The sequence below is a fragment of the Ursus americanus genome, chromosome 18 (assembly GCF_024610735.1).
Source record: "Ursus americanus isolate L20-20 chromosome 18, mUrsAme1.1.p, whole genome shotgun sequence".
Taxonomy (NCBI): Eukaryota; Metazoa; Chordata; class Mammalia; order Carnivora; family Ursidae; genus Ursus; species Ursus americanus.
The window spans coordinates 30,954,918-30,975,087 of NC_142144.1; the positions used below are offsets into that span (position 1 = coordinate 30,954,918).

Consider the following 20,170-nt stretch of genomic DNA (forward strand, 5'->3'; position numbering starts at 1 on the left):
AATTTTTTTAAAAAACTTGAAGATGTCTTCAGTGAATAGGAAACTATAAAAAGTTTGTAGCAGATTTGAAAAAGAACCATAGAACTTCTAGATGTAAGTGTTTAGCCTGTTTCCTGGAGCTCATCCATTTGTGGATGACTGGCATAGGGTGGTATGGATGACAGGTCATTGAAGGTATGTGGGCAAGGCTAGACAACCGGTTATCAAGGTCATTGAAAAGAGGAGTCTAGTACTGTCTAAGGATTAGCCTGGTCACCCTCACTTCTAGTATAGATGCTGTAAGATGTTTTCCTAAGAATGGGACACCCTCCAACTGGCTAGGGCCCATGGAATCTTTTCTAGCTTGATTTCTCCTGGTGTAGGCTTGAGAATCCTGTAGAAGGTTGCTAGATCATTCATTGGAGAAATAACATCACAACTGTATAATACTTGCAGACAGCTAAGGATCATCTGCAGAAACCCCAGATGAAATGGAGGGAGACTATCTGGGGGACACATGGATCAAGTGCCATGGATCCAGGAGAAGTTTATGAACTATGATCCAAACTGACTATTGGCACATTTCTGCATGAGTCTGCACAAGACCTCTCCACTTTCAAACATTCTCAGAGCTTCATAATCTTCAAAATTGTAAAGAGAAAACACTAGGGTCCTTCTTTGAACCCCCCAGCCTTCCTGGTTCTGTTTATTCCTTCCATTTGTTGTACTCCATCAAACTCTCCAAAAGGGAAGTTTGTGTCCATATTTTCTGTCTGCCCTCACCCTTCAGAACCCCTGTACCCTAATTTCTATGCATTTCATGAGCATATTCAGGTTCCATTTTTCCTTTGGTTCATCCTCCCCAAATTCACTGATCTTCTTGGGGCTCTCTCTTTGGAAATCATAGTGATCATTCACCTAAACCATTTTCCATTATACTACTTAATCCTCACACTACTTGTGCAGAATAAGCATTTTTGTTATTCCTATTTTATAATAATGTGCATTCATTATAGGGAAATTAGAAAAGAACTCTAAACAAAAAAAGCAAATTGAAATACCCTTGAATTTTACTACAAAGAGATAACTTTACCACTGTAAATATCTGGTATATATCCTCAAACTTTTTTATATGATTTTCTGGCAAAAAATGAGATTTTGTATGCTGAGCTTATGGTATTATAACCTTTTTTATTTACTAACAGTACATACTGAAACTCTTTCAATTTTAGTAAATATACACCTACAACATAATTTTTAATATTTGCAAAGTATGGATGTATGATAACTTATTTAGCAAAACTTTCATTGTTGGGCATTCCAATCTTTACTATTAAAATAACATCTTGTAGCTATATCTTTGTGCATATTCTTAATTATTTCTCCAAGTTAGATTCCTTGATCTGGAAGTGGATTCATGCTTCTGATTTTGACAAATTTCCCCTCCAGAAAGTTTGTACTAATTTAGACTCCGAACAACAATGTGTGAAAGTGAACATTTCCCTGAACCCTAACATTTGGGGATTATTGTTTTTATCATCTGGTTAATGTCATAAGTAGCCTATTATTGCCATTTTAATCTGATTATAAATAAGAATATTTTCTCTTATGTTTCTTTACTATTTGATTTTTTTGTGAATTAAACTGTTTGGATTCTGTATATATTAACACACTGGCACATAGAAATAAATATTAGCAACATCATCATCGTCCTTATAGGTAGCATCATTGTACACTGCAAATGGTTTCCCCAAATTTGTCATTTTCCTTTCATTTAATTCAACTGTACTTTATTAATTTAGGCTACACGGAGGTTTAAAGTTTTGATATGAAAAAACTCATGAACCTTGATCTTTATGGTTTCTGCCTCTAGTTGCATGCTTACAAAGACCTTCCCCACTCTAAGATTATATAGTCACCTTAGAATATTTTCATATTTTCATATTTTACATGTAAATCATAAATACATCTAGAATTTATTTTCATGTAAGGATGGGATAGAGATCAGTGACCTCTCACAAAAGGCCAAATGGTTTTCCAACTCAACATTTTGAGTGTTTTTCAAAAGGAACAGAGCAGAGACATTTTTGAACTGAGACCTGTGAATGGCTGTATCTCTGAGTGGAAAGGAATTAATTACCACATGTCAGAAATCAGCATGGGGCCAGAGCTATTAAACATACTAATGGCTTGGATGGAAGAAGAGCTGCAAAGCAGGCTGTGAGCTTCTCCCTGTCCAGTGGTGATTTAAGTGGGTTACTTACAGCCCAAGATGACAGTGAGGAAAGCCAGACAGCCTTCGGTATCAGGGCAGGAAGCAGCTACGGTGTCAGCAGACAGGATTGGATCTGGTTATAGTCTGGTTGCCTGCAAGGCTCCCCTGCCTATTTGGCCCTCATTTTGAAGACTGGAAAGGGAGTAGAAGGCCTGAAAAGGGCCAGGGCCTTCAAAAGCGGCCTCCCTCTGTGGCCAGGCCTGGAAAGATGACATCCAGGGTCTGCTCCAGCTAAAACCTCAGCACTCACTTGTGCCCGGGATTCCCTTCCAGTGTGGCCGCCCTCTCTGGTTTTGCTCCATGGACTTCTGGATTCCACTTCTGCTCTCCTACATCCCTTGTTCTCTTATTTTCTTCAAAGCACATATTTCATATTCATTCTTCTCTAGACTTTTCTTTTTCTGTTTGGCAGTCCCATCATTGCATGTTTTTTCCACCTTTGAACTGTTTTTCATAATGTCATATTTTCTGAAATTGGACCTTGGTTTTTCTACAGGCAAGAACAATAATGATACTACTTGACAATTACAAGTTGCTCCCACTTGTTTTAACACAAACATCTGAGTCATCCTAACAGGTAGGTAGGCAGGGTCATGTGGACAAAGTATAGATTTGAGAAGGGAGTTTGTCTGAGGGGCTTAGTGAATCAGGAGCAGATCTGTTCTGGGGCCAGCTTCAGAATTCTGCCTCCCATCCTCCAAGGCCCATTCTCTACCCAACTTGATGGCTCCTAGGAGTCCTGTGCTTCAACAGAACTTACTGATTTCTCTGTCATAGCCCAGTACTAGGGTGCCAAGATAACTGATTCATACCCAGTCTCTCAGCAGGTTCCCAATGGGAGTGGTGTTTTAAGTATTTCCTGTGAACCAAATAAGAGATGGACAAGGAAGAGTGTTAACCATGGTCAGGCTGTTGGTCAGGGGAGGTTTCACAGAATATATTTGGGCGGGTGGGTTGAAGCCTGTCAGAGTGGATGAGCTCTGGGGTCTTTGTCCTATTCTGTCTAGCACTCATTCCCACCCCCACCTCCCCTGCCCTCAGTGTGTATGAGTTCATCCTCTGACTGCAGATATAGGCTCAGGTCTGGGACATACATTATGCTAATAATACTCAATCCTGGAGTTTTTGTTTATTCTATTGGGGGGGAAAAGATGCTGGTCTTTCCACAGGGGTAGCTGAGAAGCTGATGGCCATCTTGCTTCTGGGAGAAGAAAACCTGCCTGAGGGGAACCCAGCAAGGAGAAGAGCAGAGATGAGAGAGGGAGAGGGTGAGACTGTCTTCAGGACATTGTCTGGGTCCTGAATCCAGCCACTCATGAAAGCAAATATCTTGAGTTTTTCAGTCATGTGAGCCAAGAGATTCCTTTCCTCAGGTGGGTAAATCTGTTTGAGTTTGGTCTCTGTTACTTGCAACCCCAAGATTCTTAACTAATCTAGAATCCTGTCCAAATCCAAGGCTGTGAGTCTTTGGCAGACTGGGGGGCAGGAATGGTGTCTATATGGCCTCAGTACCTACCTCCTCTACCTTGCAGGTCCTGTTGCTCAGCATTCATGGAAATGATTAGGTCTAGATGGTCCTGCTTTCAAAGCTGTCGATTTTTGTTCCTTGGTGGTGCAAGATTCCAGGCCAGCAGGACTTTCAGGGTAACTACTGAAGGATTTCTTTGCAAGTGAGCGCTCCTGCTACAGGAATCCTGTGTGAAGTTCACAGATAATGACTAGAAAACCTCTGTTATATGTCTTTCTAGAATACTACCCCCTCCTTCTTATGGAAAATAACCCCTGCCTCACTCTAGCCATGTAGTTTGAAAGAGGGTTGCCAGAATCTTAGTGGCACAACCATGTGGCCAAAGTGACTGGCCTGGAGTGGGCACATGCCCAAGAATGGGATGAAGAAAGAAGTCTCAGATCTTCTCCAACAGTGGAGATGTGTAGAGGCATCAGTGACCAGATTCCTTGGACAGACTTGGGGAAGGACAGAATGAAATGGACTGAAGAGAGAGATCATGGCATGAAGGATATGGAGATGGGTCAGGTGAGATCAGGTGACCCTCTACTCCCACATACGATTTATCCTTGGGATCCCATTATATCCCCTACATGCCTCTTTTTTCTTAATTTATTTATTTGACACAGAGACAGCCAGTGAGAGAGACAGCCAGTGAGAGAGAGGGAACACAAGCAGGGGGAGTGGGAGAGAAAGAAGCAGGCTCCCAGCAGAGGAGCCTGATGTGGGGCTCGATCCCAGAACGCTGGGATCACGCCCTGAGCCGAAGGCAGACGCTCAACAACTGAGCCACCCAGGCGCCCCATCCCCTACATGCCTCTTGATTGCATAAGCCTTCTAATGAATCCCCCTGCAAATAACCAAGCCAAGTTAGCTGCATTTGATGTCTGTCCTTTGCAACCCAAAGGACCCTATACAGCTGTAGAACTCCCCCAGGCCAGGCCAGGCTCCATTTAGCTAACTAGCTACCTGTTAGATCCATGGTTCACGGCCCTGACACATATTAGAATTACCTCAGGGACTTTTAAAACATAATGGTACCATAGCCCAGTACCACAGACTCTAACTTACCAGATCTAGAGGAGCGCCCCAAAACAGGTGTTTTCTTAATCTCTGCAAGTTGTTTTAACATTTATCTAGGCTTGCCCATCACTGCAGAAATGATCAACTCACCCTACTTGCCAATGGAATGGGACATGAGGCAATAAAGGTTGTAAGGGGAAGACCATTTGGCAGTCTTGGCATCTGAAGGGCTTGGTCTAACCGCATCTTGGTCACTAATCCTGTGACTGTAGGCATGTCTGTTGACCAAGCCTCAGGAAGCCCACCTATAAAATGGAATTCATAAACTTCTGCTCTGTCCTCCTGACAGAGGAATTTAGGAATCAGATGTGAAGGAACCTAGAACTCTAGGCATCCCAGACCTGCATGTCCTAGAACAGAGACTGCACGTCCACTTAACGCGCTCCTCACACAGTGGAAGGGGGCACCACGGCTTTCCTAGAGTCAGGATTGAGAGGCCTCAGGAGGGAGAGAGGGTGACTCCACCTCAGCAGAGGAAGATGGGTCTCTAACCTGTGGTTTAAATGGAGTGTCTGTGTCCTCTCTTCCTGTCCCACCCCAAGCCTACCTCACCCCACTGTACCCTACCCCCATCAAAGTTCTGTAGGAACACCTCAAAGATTCCTTGTCAACAGCCCGCCACCCATCAAGGCTACTTAATGATCAAATCAGCCTTTCTAGGCCTTTTCCTAAAGGATTTTAATCTCTGTCCTTGTTCTCCCCCTGGATTTTTTTTCCACCACTCTTTGGCTTAATAAATGCCTTTCCAGAAGGCTTCAACCCGGCTGGAAGTATACTTGAACAGCAATTCTAAGTCCTTATTAGCTCTATAGTGATCAGGTGAAGGAATAATTGATCTCAATCAGGAACACCTGGTTTCATAATTGCACAAATGATTATAATTCAATAATAAAAGTCAATTTAACAAACTTAATTCAGATTGCTTTAACCTCTCGCAGACAGTTAAGAAGTGAAGAAGCAAACAGCAAAAAAAGGAAAAAGGGGGAAAAAAGAAAAAAGAAAAACAAAGGTCTGCCTCAACCACCTGACCAGATAGGGGCCATACATAGCCGATTCATTTTACCCCCACCATAGCATGCATTGTTGCTTCTAGGCCTTTGTTCATTACGTTCTTTCTGTGTAGGATGTCCTTCCCCCATCTCTACACTTCCAAACTGTATCCATTTTTTCCAGATCAAGCTCAAATACCACCTCCTTCACCTCCATAAGGTTGGGGGCTTGAATGACATGGCGACCAAGGAAAGGAAAGTAATGTCCATTGAGGAGCTACTGCAAGCCAGCCAGACATTTACTTCTGGATTTCATTTAGTTCTCATAGAGAGGTAGGAAACCGAGGCTCCGAAAGCCTAACACTTTGCTCACAGTTGAATGGCTGGAGAGAAAGCAGAGACAGGATTTGAATTCAGGTCTTCCTGATTTTAGAGCCTGTGCCCTCTGCCATGACAACCTCCGGGGCGCCCTGGACGTTCTTGTCTGGCCTCGGCACTACATTAGCCACTCGTGGCAGGTTTCTGCTGCGCCACTTGGTTCAGAACCACGAAGAATTCGGCCCAGAGTTTGCCAGGATGATCAGGCTTTCTCTGCTGGCTTCTACCTGGTAGAAGTAGCTGTCGTCTTAATCTCTCTCCAGCCAAATACCGGTTCTCAGGGATCAGAGGTGGGCTTGAAGTGCTCTTTTGTGAATCACTTCAACCTTGTGAATACCAGAGGCTGAGTTTCAAGGATTTTTGGCTTGGGATCAAGGAGAATGTGTCAGGCTGAGGCCCATAGGTGGAGGAATGCCCAAAGGCTAGTCTGCTTCTGTCTGTTCTCTGAGAGGACTAAGGAGAGAGTGTGTGGTTCCTTGCTGACCTAGGCCAGGTAGGAAGGGGGAGAGGAAGCATGTGAGAAGCCTCAGGACCCACCTCTCCATTCAGTAAACATTCATGGAATGCCTACCAGACCCATACTGGCCACAGGGATTCTGAGCTTACTACTGCTATTACTGTTGTTATTATTAATGATAATAATACCACCCACTATTTATTGAGTATCAATCAGATACCTTGCTAAGGATATATATGCATTATCCCATTTTTCTTCACAGCTCTATAAAGTAGGTATTAATATCATTCCCCTTTTATGGATGGATAAACTGAGATCAAGAAGTTTTAAGTAATGTACCCAGAGTCCCAGAATTCATTAGTGGTAGACAGGTCTAAGATTTAAACTCAGGTATCTGGCTTGAAAACCTGAGGTCTTACCCAGGCCTCCACAGAACATCTCTAGTTTGTCTCAAGGCAAGGCCCTGCTCCCCAGGCTTGTAACCTAGGGGAATGTGGGCATGCCCGTGAGGAACAATAGTCCAGTAGGAAAGTGCCAGTAGGAAAAGGTGGCAGCCACAGCTGCTTCAGGCTGGTGGATACTGTGCTGCTGACTATGGTAGCAGAGGGCCTTCTTTATCCCTGGGCAGCTGGCCCGTCTCTGTCCGGGCTGGCCCCTCTGTGGCCTGTAAAGGCTGAGTTCTCAGAGACACCCTGTGTAGACTCTTTGAGACACTCCTCCTTGGGCTTCCTTTCCAGGTTCTGGACAAAATTTCTATTTTAGAAATGGATAGGGTTGCTTTGGAGAAGCTGTCACTATTAGCTATGAAATCTCCCCCTGCCTCTGACCCTTGACTGTCGAGCTTTAAAGAAGTAATTTATATTGATTGTAGGAAAATGAGAAAATGCAGATAAGCAAGAACTCTTTAAAATTTCCTAGAAATTTCATCACCTTGCTGCCAGAATTTTGCTCTTTGTTCATCCAGACATTGTTCAATGGTCATGTAAAGGATGTGTGTCAACATATTTTTTCTTTTACAAATGGATAATCATACTGAAATTCTGTTTTGTCACCTGCCTTTTTCACGGAGGGATGTGTAGTGATGCCTTCCCATGGGATCATACTTGAAACAAATGGTTTCTAAACCGTTGCAAGCTTTGGAATCTGGAGAATGGCAGCGCAGAGGTAACAATGTACAGGAGAGGCCAGGATCGAGGCACACAAGCCATAGTAGTTTGGGCCCTGGTCCTCCCTCCCATAGCTGGGTGGCCCCACTGAACCTCACTGTTCTTACCTTCCTGTGGGGATAGTACCCTTCCCTCTGCTGGCCTCCCAGGGTTGGGCGGACCTATCTATGCAGTGACCACCATGAAGTGCTGCTGTAGACTCTTCTTATATTCTCTGAATATAAGAGGTCTCTAAAGACTCTGGCTCTGCTAAGAATCCCTTTTCTTTTGCGCTTGTGAGCTCTGAAGTGATAGCCCAAGAATTCCAAGATTTCAGGCACATCCCTATGGTACACCTCAGCCCGTCTTCCTTGTTGGTGATAATGAAGTTCTAACACTTCATTCCTCAGGGAAGAATTACACCCTGCTGGCTGACTTGCCTGGGTGGCTGACTGTCCTATTTTCTAGGCTTTTGGCTACTATGGAGCTCATGTTCTAGATAGGTGGGGCATCCTTCCCAGGCTCCTCTTCACAGTGGGTCTAGCCACAGCACCCCTAAAAGGCTCCCTGAGCTTCCATCTACCTTTCACAATCTCCCTGAGGCCCTGCCCACCAAACCTACCTACTTCTTCTTATCTCTTCTCCGGGGCCTCTTTGAGTTAGGATGCTGTCTTTACTTTGCAGCCAACCCTTAGTACTTCCTCACTTTTCTGCCCCACCTTCCTGGACCAGGTCGAAACCTCACTCTGACAGGAGAAGTTCTGTGGTTTTCCAGGGATTCTGATGGGGACTTTCCAGGTGGGCAGCCCCTGGGCCCTGGAGCAACCCCAGGTTCGACTTGCCTCTTGCTGCAGCTGAGTTTTGTCTGGGCCAAGGTGGCTGCTGGTCATGCCGCCTGTAGCAGTGAGATTCCAAGTGGTGCTATCACCCCCCTTTCCCAGGAGCCCACCGCAGCTGAGGGAACTGAGACCTGAATTCCCAACTGTTCCCCCTCTCCTCCATCTGATTCACCTGCAGTCCCCACGTCCTGAAGTTTTCTTCCATATTCCTATCCCCGCTTGCCCATTCCTCAGACTTACCCCTCCTCATTCTCCAGAACTCAGCTCAGACCTCAGGGCCTTCCTCACACCGCAAGGCTAGTTTAGGTGCTTTTAGCCTCAAAGAACCTGGCACTTCGAATAACTACAATAAATACCAGTTTTCTGTTTCTCCAGGGTGTGGGTTCCTGAAAGAAGGGGTTGTATCTTCTTTTCCATTATTACCCCCAGCGTCATAATAGGTGTTCAATAGATTTTAATGAATGACTGAATAAACTTAGTATATCTTAGTCCTACTGGGACCACTTCAACCATCATTTATGCTTCTGGAGAAATTTTTTGGTAACTCGGAAATCCATCCTTTCTTTTCTCCTGCAGCTGAGCTGTAGAAAGAACTGACAAAATCGCGGTTGGCAGTCTACCCTTCTGGTGGGCCTCCCTAGTAACCCAAGTGAGGCCATTAGAATCCTGCCTCTGGCATCCTCCGCTTTCTCTTGGGAGGGAAAGCCAGATCTGTGACTGGCAAGGCCTTTGAGCTTCTGCACCCTCTCACTCTGTGGACTTCCTGGTCTATCTTCCCCAAGTGCTGCCTGGCGCTGGTTAATTTCCCAAGTGAAGGTGAATTTTGCTAATGTCCTGAGAACTTTGTGATATCCCTAAAAGAAATCGGAGATGTTCCACCCAGATTCTCCTTGAGTATCATCAAAGCTGAATTAGAAATAATCAAGCTTACCTCATTCATGCATGCATTTACTGATTCAGGAAGCATTTACTGAGTTCCTATTATGCCCCAGGTACTGGGCTAGGTGCCAAAAATCCACATTCCACTGGAGGTAGACTCTCTTCTTTAACAGATCCCACTGGCTGAAACAACTCCACCTAAAGCCATGTCTTCGGTTGACTGATTTATGCAATGACCATTTGCCTAAAATTCAGCCCATTTAGGTGTTTGCTCATTTGTTCAGATATTCTGGTTCTGTTTTGCTATCTTTTTTTTTTTTTTTACATTATAAGATTTATTTTTGTAATGAATTAATCTTAGAATTCTTCCTAGATCCATCAAGATGTAAAATATTTTTTAAAAAATTAAGTATATAAGCCAAACTGAGGTTTGAAGACAGGGGTTTGTGGAACTGGTGGGCTCTTCATTCTTTTTGCAATTCATTTTCCCAATTCCATTGGCATGGGGTCTCCAGGGAGGGAGGTAGTTAGGGAGGGAGTATGTAAAGAAGAGAAACCCCAAGATAGGACACTGTGTGCCCCCTCTGCAGACCTAAGTGCTGGATCCCAGGGGCAGGGTGCGGGCTAGATGATGAAAGATCGTGTTCACAAAAAACTGAAAGGCTCTGCACTCATGAAGAGCCAGGCCCAGAGCTGGGATGAGGCCAGTAGCCTCGCCTCTCCGAACCAGAGGCTGAGTGTGGGTTAGTGCCGCCCTGAAGCGCCCTGAGCAGTGAGGCTGCGTGAGGGAGGGTTTGAGATGAAGACCAAGGCAGAGCCCCGGTTCACATGCTGTGGAACCCTCGTGAGGGGTCCCCCTGAGGACCAGCTGGGGGAGAGGGGCTGCTGATGTCCCCTGGTCATACAGGTCAGGGCTCCTGGCGGCAAGACTTCAGCGTTAATGTCACTGAACTTCATTTGCATCCCCCAGTTGCCGAGGCCTGGGAATGTTTGGGTGATAAGACACCCTCAGGAACATAAAAGAGCTTCACGCTTCAAAGAATGGTGCCGCTGGGTCAAGATCATTGGAAATACAAAATAAGTTGAAAGTGCCTGATTTTAAAAGTAAGGGTAAGGTCATCTTTATAAGAAAGAAAGAAAGAAAGAAAGAAAGAAAGAAGAAAGAAGAAAGAAAGAAAGAAAGAAGAAGAAAGAAAGAAAGAAAGAAAGGAAGGAAGGAAGGAAGGAAGGAAGGAAGGAAGGAAGGAAGGAAGGAAGGAAGGAAGGAAGGAAGGAAGGAAAGAGAAAGAAAGAAAGAAAGAAAAGAAGAAAGAAAGAAAAGAAAGAAAGAGAAAGAAAGAAACAGAAAGAAAGAAAGAAAGAAAGAAAGAAAGAAAGAAAGAAAGAAAGAAAGAAAGAAAGAAAGAAAGAAAGAAAGAAAGAAAGAAAGAAAGAAAGAAAGAAAGAAAGAAAGAAAAAGAGATGGATTCATTATTGGGGCATTGACCATGGAGCCGCTGCCCACCGTCAACCGCGCAGGGCAGCCCCTCTGTTGAGAATCGTGAAACCGCAGAGCAGGGGCCCCAGAAACAGTACTGGCACTCCCATCTAGTCTCCACACTGCCAAGGAGATGAGGCCCAGATGCTCCTGGAGATGCTGGGGGCTGGGAGAGCTGCGGCTGGGGCTGGGCAGCCTCCTGGTGAGGGCAGAGAACAAACACAGGTCTCCAGGCTGCAGTGGCGCGGGTGGGGGGGGGGCGGTGAGCAGGGCTCTGCTCCACTTGCAACCCTGGACCCTGGCCAACTGTCCCTGTGGACTGGGACTCAAGACAGAGGCTTCGCGTGCAAGCTGGGAGAGAATTCCTGTTCTTCTAGGAACCTCAGCCCGGGGTTTGGTCGTCAAAACCTCTAGCTACAAAGACCCTTAGGGATTATCTGGTCCAACCCCCTCATTTCCCAGAGCACGTTGCCAGGGCCCAGAGAGGGGAAGGAATTTGTTCCCTGTCACCAGGAATGTCAGTGACGCAGGATCCTCCTGCTGGGTTCAGCCTAGGACGATGAACCCTGACAAGGGACCCTGGGTTTCTAATGGGTTCACCATGAAAATCAAAACAATCACAGCAGTCAGTATTTCCCAGTCACTGGAAAAGTCTAACTTTGTTAAATCCGCAAAGCACAAACATTTGCTAATCAAAGCATTTACCCACGTGATACTCAATTAAAGCAATATTAAGGGAAAGAAAACGTGCACATGCTACAGACCGCCTACGCGGGCTTTATGTCACATTCTCTTAGATGAGCAGTAAACCAATGGCAGTTCTCACTGGCTCTGATTCGGACAGCAGGGAATTAGCAGGAGCCTTTAGGAGGATTTGACAGGCAGCTGGAAAGTCTCAGTACCAGGAGCCAGGAGACCGCCTCTTCCCTTTTCCCTGCCTCTCAGGGGCCAATTGACCTTGGGCAAGTCCTCTAGCCTCTCTGAACCTCAGTATCTTCATTCCTGAAATGGGGATGATGCTCCCTGCCCAGGCTAACCGCCCACCCCAGGGTTTGTTACAAGGATGTCATGAGATGCCCCTCAGAACATGTAAAAGAAATCCCCGTGTTTTTTAGCTGCCTTCAATCTGAGCTCGTGGATGACCGCAGAAAGGAGGAGAGGCCCAGCAGAGCAGGTGAGAGAAGGCAGGTAAGGGACCCGGAGACCGAGTTCTTGTCATGACAGTTGCAATTGCTCAAACTGCTGAGCCTGGAAGCAGTGAGATCTTGCAAAAGGTAAAAGGCATGTGGAGCCAGATGGACCTGTGGGCTCTGGCTTTTCCTGGCCATTTGGTCTTGGACAATTTATGTGGGTTCTCTGAGCATGTGAATGAAAATAAAAATACCCACCTTGCAGAGCTATCACAAATGCTCATGAGAGCTGGCACCTCCTGAGTGCTTATTATAATGCTTTGGACACTGTTCTAGGTGCTGAGCCTGTATTATTAACTCACGTGAGCCTCACAGCCACCCTCTGAGCCAGGGATTATTACTATCTCCATTTTACCAATGAGAAAATGCAGGTAAAGACAGGTTAAATGACTTGCTCAAGGTCACACAACGACTAGGTGGTAGAGTCAGGCTTTGAATTTGGGCATGCTGGCTTCAGAAACGGTGTACTTAACCTCTGTGTAGAGTGTATTAGGTTCCGATGGCTGCTGTAACATATTACCACAAAGTTACTAGCTAAAATCATCACAGATTTATTATCTGGCAATTCTAGAGGTCAGAAATCCTAAAATCAAGGTGTTGGCAGGTCTGCTTTCCTTCTGGGGTCTCAAGGGAGAATGCTTTCCTTGCTTTTTCCAGTTTCTAGAGGCCAACTACAAGCTTTGGTTCATGGTTCCGTTCCTCACCTCACTCTAACCTCTGCTTTCATTGTCACATTTTTTTCCTCTCTATTCTGACTTTCCTGCCTCCTTATTATAAGCACCCTTCTTGTTACCTTGGGCCCTCCCAGATAACCCAGGATGACTTCCCCATTGCAAGACCCTTAACCCCATCTGCAAAGCCCCTTTTTCTATGTAAAGTAACCTATCCACAGCTTTTGGATATTAGGAGGTGGGCATTTGGGGGGACCATTATTCAGCCTACCATAGCAACTGTGACCTCCCCCAAGAAGGCTACTTTACCTCTTTGAGATTCTGGTCCCTCATCTGTAGAATGGTGGGTGATATTTCCCACCCCACAGAGATGTAGTGAGTGGCAAAAGAGAGAAGGCGCTTAAAGTACCTGAACACAGCAGATGTTCAACAAGTATCTACCATCAGAAACTGAGCAAACCTTGGCATGATGGGAGGTTGGAAACTGAGATGCTTCTGAGTGGCCTCCCGCCACTTACTCAGGGCTTCGGGAAGTAGATCGTTCCCCACGGCCCTGCTTCCTCCTCCCAGTTCTCATCAGTGCTGGCCGGGACTGGAGCAGGACGTGGCCATCCTCCCTCTGACTTCCAGGTTTCAGGCATCTTCTCTAGAACTTGAGCTGCTCATTTGTCATAGGCAAGTGGTTCCATGCTGGCCAGAACCCACTGGCACCACTCTGTCCCCCAGCCCTGGGCTTGAGGCAACTTGCCTGCTGACTTGGGGCAGAGGTAGAGGAAGAATAAAAATGGTCTTTAAAAAAATGTATTTCAGCTCTTATTTTGAAAATACTAAGGGAGTCTGCTACTTCAGAGATCCCTACCGTGTGGTTGTTATTTTATAATATGGTACTCCCGCGGAACAGAAAAAGAGAGAGAGCCAAGTCACATGTGTGATAGAGAGGAAAGAGCAAAATTCAAATGCCAGTTCTGCCTTTTATAGGCTAACGTGGACACAACCCACACACTCATCTGCCTCAAATGAAGTTGATCCTTTCCAGTTCCCAAGCCACGCCTGAGTGGTCTGAGCATAACTTCCTTTTCCATCCAAGTAAGTGGTTCAGAAATGACTTCTGAGATGCAAGGCCTCACTGGGGGCAGGGGCTATGGGGCTTCCTCCCGATGAAGCTTTCCAACCATCTGGAGAGGCCCCGCACATGATGACCTCTCTTTTGTCCTGCCACAATGATGTCTGGATGTCAGGTCTGGCACTCCTGTGGCTGTCTTGCCACCAGCCTGATGACAAAGCCAGCCCGGGGATGGCAGAGAGGTGGAAAGAGTACACGTCCTTAATGATGGACTTGAGCTGCTACGTCAACCAAACTTGGAGTCTGCTTTACCCTAGACTTCTGATTACTTTAGAGAATAAATCCCCATTTAATCATTTAAGCCAGTTTTCCAGTATTTGCTACGGAAAGCATCTGAAGTGATATATTAGCTGTGCCATCTTGGGTAAAACACTAAACCTCTCTGAGCTTTATACTAGTCCGCCCCTGCATACTGTTGATGAGGATCAAACAAACTCCATAGTGCTGGACAATTTAGCTGCTGCTGCTGCTGATGATGATGATGCTGATGATTTTAAGCTTTGGTAAATGTGCATTGGCCAAATTGGGTCTGTTTAACAAAACTCTTTATAATTGATTTATTCAAATCTGGGCTCTACTTTGACCAAGTAGATTCGGTTTCATTTTTCTAGAGCCATGGTAGCTTTGGAACAGGACACAGGTACTCCTCTCTGCCTCTGTCCTGCTGAACTTCAAATGGACCGCCAGCAAGGAGACAGAAATGGTGTAAAGTTCGTGTCATGGAGAAGTGCCCAGGGAAGGAGAAAGAGTTCTCTCAGTCTCCGCTGGAAGATAAGAGCCCAGGAACCCCAGAGAAGTCTAACTGGTCCAAAGCCCATGGCTCCCAGGTACCTGAGGCTTACATGCTGCCTTTTCTCATCTGTGCCTCCCAGTGGAGACATTTCTCAGGGGGAAATTGTAGTTCTGAGGGTTTCTAAATAGTGCCTGGGCCACCTGTTCCTTCTAGTGTCTGTCCCCTCTCCTTCAGCATAAGGAAATTCTGAGTGATGAAGCTTTGCCCTCATCTTGCCCACTGTGTCTGTGAACGAGCACAGCTGGGAACAGCATCTCCGTTCATCTGTGGTCGGAACCCCATCACTCGATGCACAAGCAAGACGGAAAGGGCTCTGGGCCCCACGGGGGCATGGGGATGCTGGAGGGACACAGCCTGCTTGGGGATGACAACAGCCTGCTTGAAAGAGAGACTGGGACCCGGGGAGCGAGGGGAGGATGAGTTTGCAGGTAAGGGCAAGAAGGTGGGAACTCCTCCAGTGGATCATGCCCCTGGTTAACCAGGCTGGCCCGGGACCAGCACCAATCTCGACCAGTCTACGACTCTTTTCCTTTTCTTTTTTTTAAAGATTTTATTTATTTGACAGAGACAGCGAGAGAGGGAACACAAGCAGGGGGAGTGTGAGAGAGAGAAGCAGACTCTCTGCAGAGCAGGGAGCCCGATGCGGCGCTCAATCCCAGGACCCTAGGATCATGACCTGAGCCGAAGGCAGACGCTTAAGGGCTGAGCCACCCAGGCGCCCCCTACGACTGTTTTCCTGCGCTCCACAGTGAGGGTGAGAAAGAGAAGAACTAAGAGCAAGGTTGAAATAAAGCTAATTCATTCAACTTGAAGTTTTGCTTTTATTCTGATGTGCTGTCCTCCTTACGTTTCAGATACTGACCTGCCATTTCTTTCATAAAATGACGGTCATCGTCCATGGTAGCTGGGGGAGTCATCAGTGCCAGTCAGAACTATTCTGACCCTCTCAGCTTCCAGGCACATGGGAGGATTCATCTTCCTGGCCCCCATTTCAGTGAGGTCTGGAAAAGTGACTTGTTTTTACCAATAAAATGTAAGTGGAAAGAACTTGTTACTTCTGGGCAGAATTTCTGAGAGTCGGATAATCCCACTTGCCTGCCTATGTATGCAAACAGGAGTCGAGGCAGAGCCTCTGTCCGCCTGGCTCCCCACCCCCACACGCCCCACCCCCGTCACCAGGACCTTGCCAACCTCCCGGGGGGCACAGAGTGTCGGCAATATCACTTGGGCTGCCCCAAGCTGCGAGGCTTGGGAAGATACTTGCCCGGGCAGCGCAGTCTCAGAGAGAAGCTGTTTATTTTTTTCGTATCTTTATTTAGCAGAATTAGATGCTGTCAATCTTATGTTGGTACCCTTTTTTTTTTTCTTCCTTTTGACATTTAACTGCCCCCAGGAAATACAACCCCTTGGACATTCTGACGCTCCGAGACCTGGAGCGTGGGCGGTTTAAGAACAGTGGTTCTCAGGTTCTCAGTTCGGGCCCCTCTGGACCCACCCCCCCGGCACACCTGTTTTTTATCTGTGTGATGAATAAATGAGAGCACTGACTGCACTTCTGCACAGGATTTCAGCGGAAGGAAAGGGTTTCACAGCTGGAAAAGAGAAAGTTGGCCGTTACGTGGCAGCGACTCCGCTAGGCCCTGGGGATATCATGACGAACGAGGCAGACGCAGACTCCTCGCGTATTTCCGTGTTGTCTATGGTTTCCGGTTTCGTGGGGCATGGGAAAGACCAGGGACCCGTCAACACGCAAGTAAACAGATAAATAAAATAATGAAGACGTGGAAAAGCAGTCCACCGGGAGGACGCGGGGGCTGGAGGACAGAATGACAAGAGGGGGCCTCCTTGAGGTTGGCGGCTGGCAAGCTCTTCCCGGAGGTCCCACGGAAGCAGCAACCTGCAGGGGGCCGTGGAGCCAACGGGAAAGGAGCGCGGAGAGGGCATCCCCGGAGCCGCCCTGGGGAGGACCATCCGGAGGAAAGGTGTGCGGCCTGCTCCAGGGGCAGAGGCCGGTGCGGCTGGAGCATGCGCAGAAGGCAGGCGGGCGGGCACAGGGCCAGCAGGCCGCGGGGACGTGAGCGGAGGAGAGCAGCGCTGGCTGGCGCTGCCCGTTTCACTCTGTCACTTCATAAACACTCAACATAACACATTCAAAGCAGAAATCCTGATGTCCAGTCCCTCACTACCCCCAGTCTAGTCTCCCGTGACCTTTCCCATCTCCTAACTTCCACCCTGCGGGCTGCTCAGGCCCAGAATTGTGGAGTCTCTCTTACCCTCCAGCGAATCCATCAGGGAAGATTCCTGGCTCTGCCTTCAAACTGCGCCCTAAATCAGACTACCTCACCCCCTCTGCCCCCCCCCCCCCGCCCCCGCCATGGACCTGGTCCAAGACACCAGTACCTCCGACCTGGCTTGTACTAGCCTCTTCCCTGGCCTCTCCACTTCCACCCTTAACCTGACATTCTGTCCCCTTTTCTCTGACACAGCAGTCCAAGAGCTCCTTCAAAACTCAAAACTGTTTTCTGCCCCCTTCTTACAATGGCTTCACAGCTCTCAGAAAAAAACCAACATCTGTCATGGTGGCCCTTCACCATGGCTCCGATCCTACATCTGTTTCTCGTCCCCTTGCTCACGTGGCTTCAACTCCACAGCCGTCCTGATGTTTGGAATGTGCCCAGCATGCATCTGTGGTGTGACCTTTGCACTTGTATTTCCACTCTGAGCCCTTGCCTCAGTTGGTTACCTGTTTCTGTGGCTTGCTCCCTACCTTCATTCGGGTCTTTCCTCAAAGGTCTCAGCCCCAGAGTGTGCATCCGTGGACACTCCTTTCCAACATGTCTATCTTCACACCTGTTCATTTTCCTTCATGATATGAATTGTCACCTGACATATTATATCCTTATTTTTCTAGGCCATAGGTTGGCAAACTTTTCTATAAAGGCCAGATGGTAAATATTTTAGGCTTTGCAGGCCATACGGTCTCCATCACAACTGCTCAACTCCGCCGTTGTAGTGCGAAAGCAGCCATAGACGGTACATAAATAAATGAGCATGGCTGTGTTCCAATAAAACTTTATTTACAGAAACCGGCGGCAAGCTGGAACTGACCTACGGGCCATAGTCTGCTGACTTCTGGCTTGGGCATTTGTTGTCTACTTCCCTACCAAAATGCAAAGCTCCAGGAGAGTGAGCATTTTGTCCTTCTGTGCAAACCTCTCTGAGGCATCAACCACAGTGCGTGGCACGTGGTAGACAGTCCATAAATATTTATTGAATTAATCAATTCATTGATTGATTAATGAGCTCTTGGGAAACTGATTTTAGAAGGCTGGCTAAGGAATTTGGACTTTCTTCTTTAAAAAAAAGTTCGAAAATTGTCTTTGCCAGTTTTAACAATATTCATGACTGCTGATTGACAGAGCTTATCTGCAGTCTGCAGTTCTCAGAATGGAGACATTTTGAGACAAATGACAGCCACTTGCCCGTCTCACTGTTTACTCCTCTTGTAAGAGCCCCGTTTGATGCACATCGCACACTGAGTTGGATGTGTGATGCCTCACGCTGCTGCCAACAAAAACACATCGAAATAAAATCATCATCTCTGCAAGCAAAGGCCTAGGAATGACACTCTAGACGCCCTTCTGGAAATAAAGGGGCCTGCTGCAGCTCTGCAGGGAGCAGAATCTAGGATCCATCACGGTGCTGGGTGTGGAAAAGCAGAGAGGCCAGCAGAGGCTGAAAGTGTTGTGAGGCGGGGAGATGGGGTGGGGTGGGGTCGAAGGGAATAGGTACAGCCTGATCAAAGAACGACTCATTTTCTGAGATGTGACAGGCCAGCGCATGGGGTTGGCCAGGAGCAGGATGTGCGCCTGAATTCTGAAAACCCGGTTAGAGCGGGTTGTTTCTGGAGAGGCAGGTGGATATGAGGGTCTGGACTGTGGACAGCCCTGAGAGCCAGAACTGGTACCATTTGACAATGGGAAACCACTGAGGCTTTTGAGCAGTCGGTTGTTATGGTGATGGAATTTCCTCTGCCATAAGGTTGAAAAACGGAATGAATGAGCAAGCAGGTGTCGATAAATGAGGGAGGGGCAAAACTCAGGTGAAGGAGCAGAAGTGAATCCTGAGGGTCCTGGGGAATCGCTGAAAGGTTCTAAGTAGAGGGGGACATGATCATCCCTTTTTTCAGATCAAATGGGTAAGGGGATTGGAAGGAGTGGGAGAGTCTTCAGGATAAGGAGACCAGTTGGATCACTGCTTCTTTTATTTTCCTTTTTTTTTTAGAGAGAGAAGGTGTGCCTGCGGGGCTGGTGAGGGGCAGAGGAAGAGGGAAAGAGAGAATTTTTTTTCAAGATTTTATTAGTTATTTGAGAGAAAGAGAGCACAAGTGGGGGCTAGGGGCAGAGGGAGAGGGAAAAGCAGACTCCCCCTGAGTAGGGTGGTCGATGCCGGGCTCCATCCTAGAACCCCGAGATCATGACCTGAGCCAAAGGCAGATGCTTAACCTACTGAGCCACCCAGGTGCCCCTGGACCACTGCTTCTAGAATGTCCTTCTCTTGCAAGCCCTCACATCGCCTTGATGCAGCTACCTCTTGTGTCTACCTCCACACCCAGTTGACATAATGTTGATTTGCTAAACCTGGCAACCCCACTCAAGTGCTACTTACTCCTCCCATGAAGCCTTCCCCAATCTCCCCACCTGGAAGGGACTTTTCCTCTTGGGGCTTTCATGCTTCTTCAGACATTCCTCTCTAATTGCAGTGATTGTTTTTCATCTTCAAATCAGCTTGTCTGGGTCCGAATGGCAGCTCTACCACTTGCTCTGTGGCCTTGGGCAAGTTCTCTTCCTTCCTTCCTGGGCCTCTATTTCCTCACTGATAAAAATGGGGATAATAATAATAATATCTTTCTCCTAAGGTCACTGTAAGGATTTAATGAGTTAAAGAACAGTGCCTGAAGTATAATGAACTCTGGATAAGCAATGGCTATTATTATTATTATTATTATTATTATTATCATCAATATTATAATAAAGCTATTTGTGTCCATGTCTTATCTCCCATAACAGATTTGAGCCTTTGAGGGTAAAGGCTGTGTCTTATTCATTTTTGGGTCTTCCTCAGTGAGTAGCAAAATGCATTCACATATTATGTACTTAATAGCTATTTATAGAATGAATCAATAATGATCGAATGAGTGAGTGAATATAACCTGTAGAATGTAACTTAACTATGATGCTGTTAAAAAAAAAAAGTATTACTTCTATTCAAAGATACTTTGATCTTTAAAAGGAAAAACAAACTATGTGGGTAATGACAAGATCCTAAGAATCTGAGTACAGAAGGAGTGCGGGGCAAGCCCTGCCATATGTGCTCTCCAAACCC

The 20,170-nt window shown here is 46.7% G+C and overlaps 1 long non-coding RNA gene across 5 annotated transcripts; it reads left to right on the plus strand.

The window, feature by feature from the left end:
• The first annotated feature begins 1,164 nt into the window (after positions 1-1,164).
• Positions 1,165-15,818, plus strand: LOC123781323 (uncharacterized). 5 transcript variants are annotated; one of them, XR_015727385.1, is made up of 5 exons: positions 1,165-6,166; positions 12,124-13,955; positions 14,604-15,213; positions 15,351-15,539; positions 15,640-15,818. It is a non-coding gene; the product is annotated as an uncharacterized LOC123781323 (long non-coding RNA). The 5 variants fall into 5 exon arrangements; XR_006776659.2 differs by having other exon boundaries at positions 14,604-14,819; positions 14,960-15,539; XR_015727383.1 differs by having other exon boundaries at positions 1,165-4,289; positions 6,018-6,166; positions 14,604-15,539.
• Positions 15,819-20,170: the final 4,352 nt, after the last annotated feature.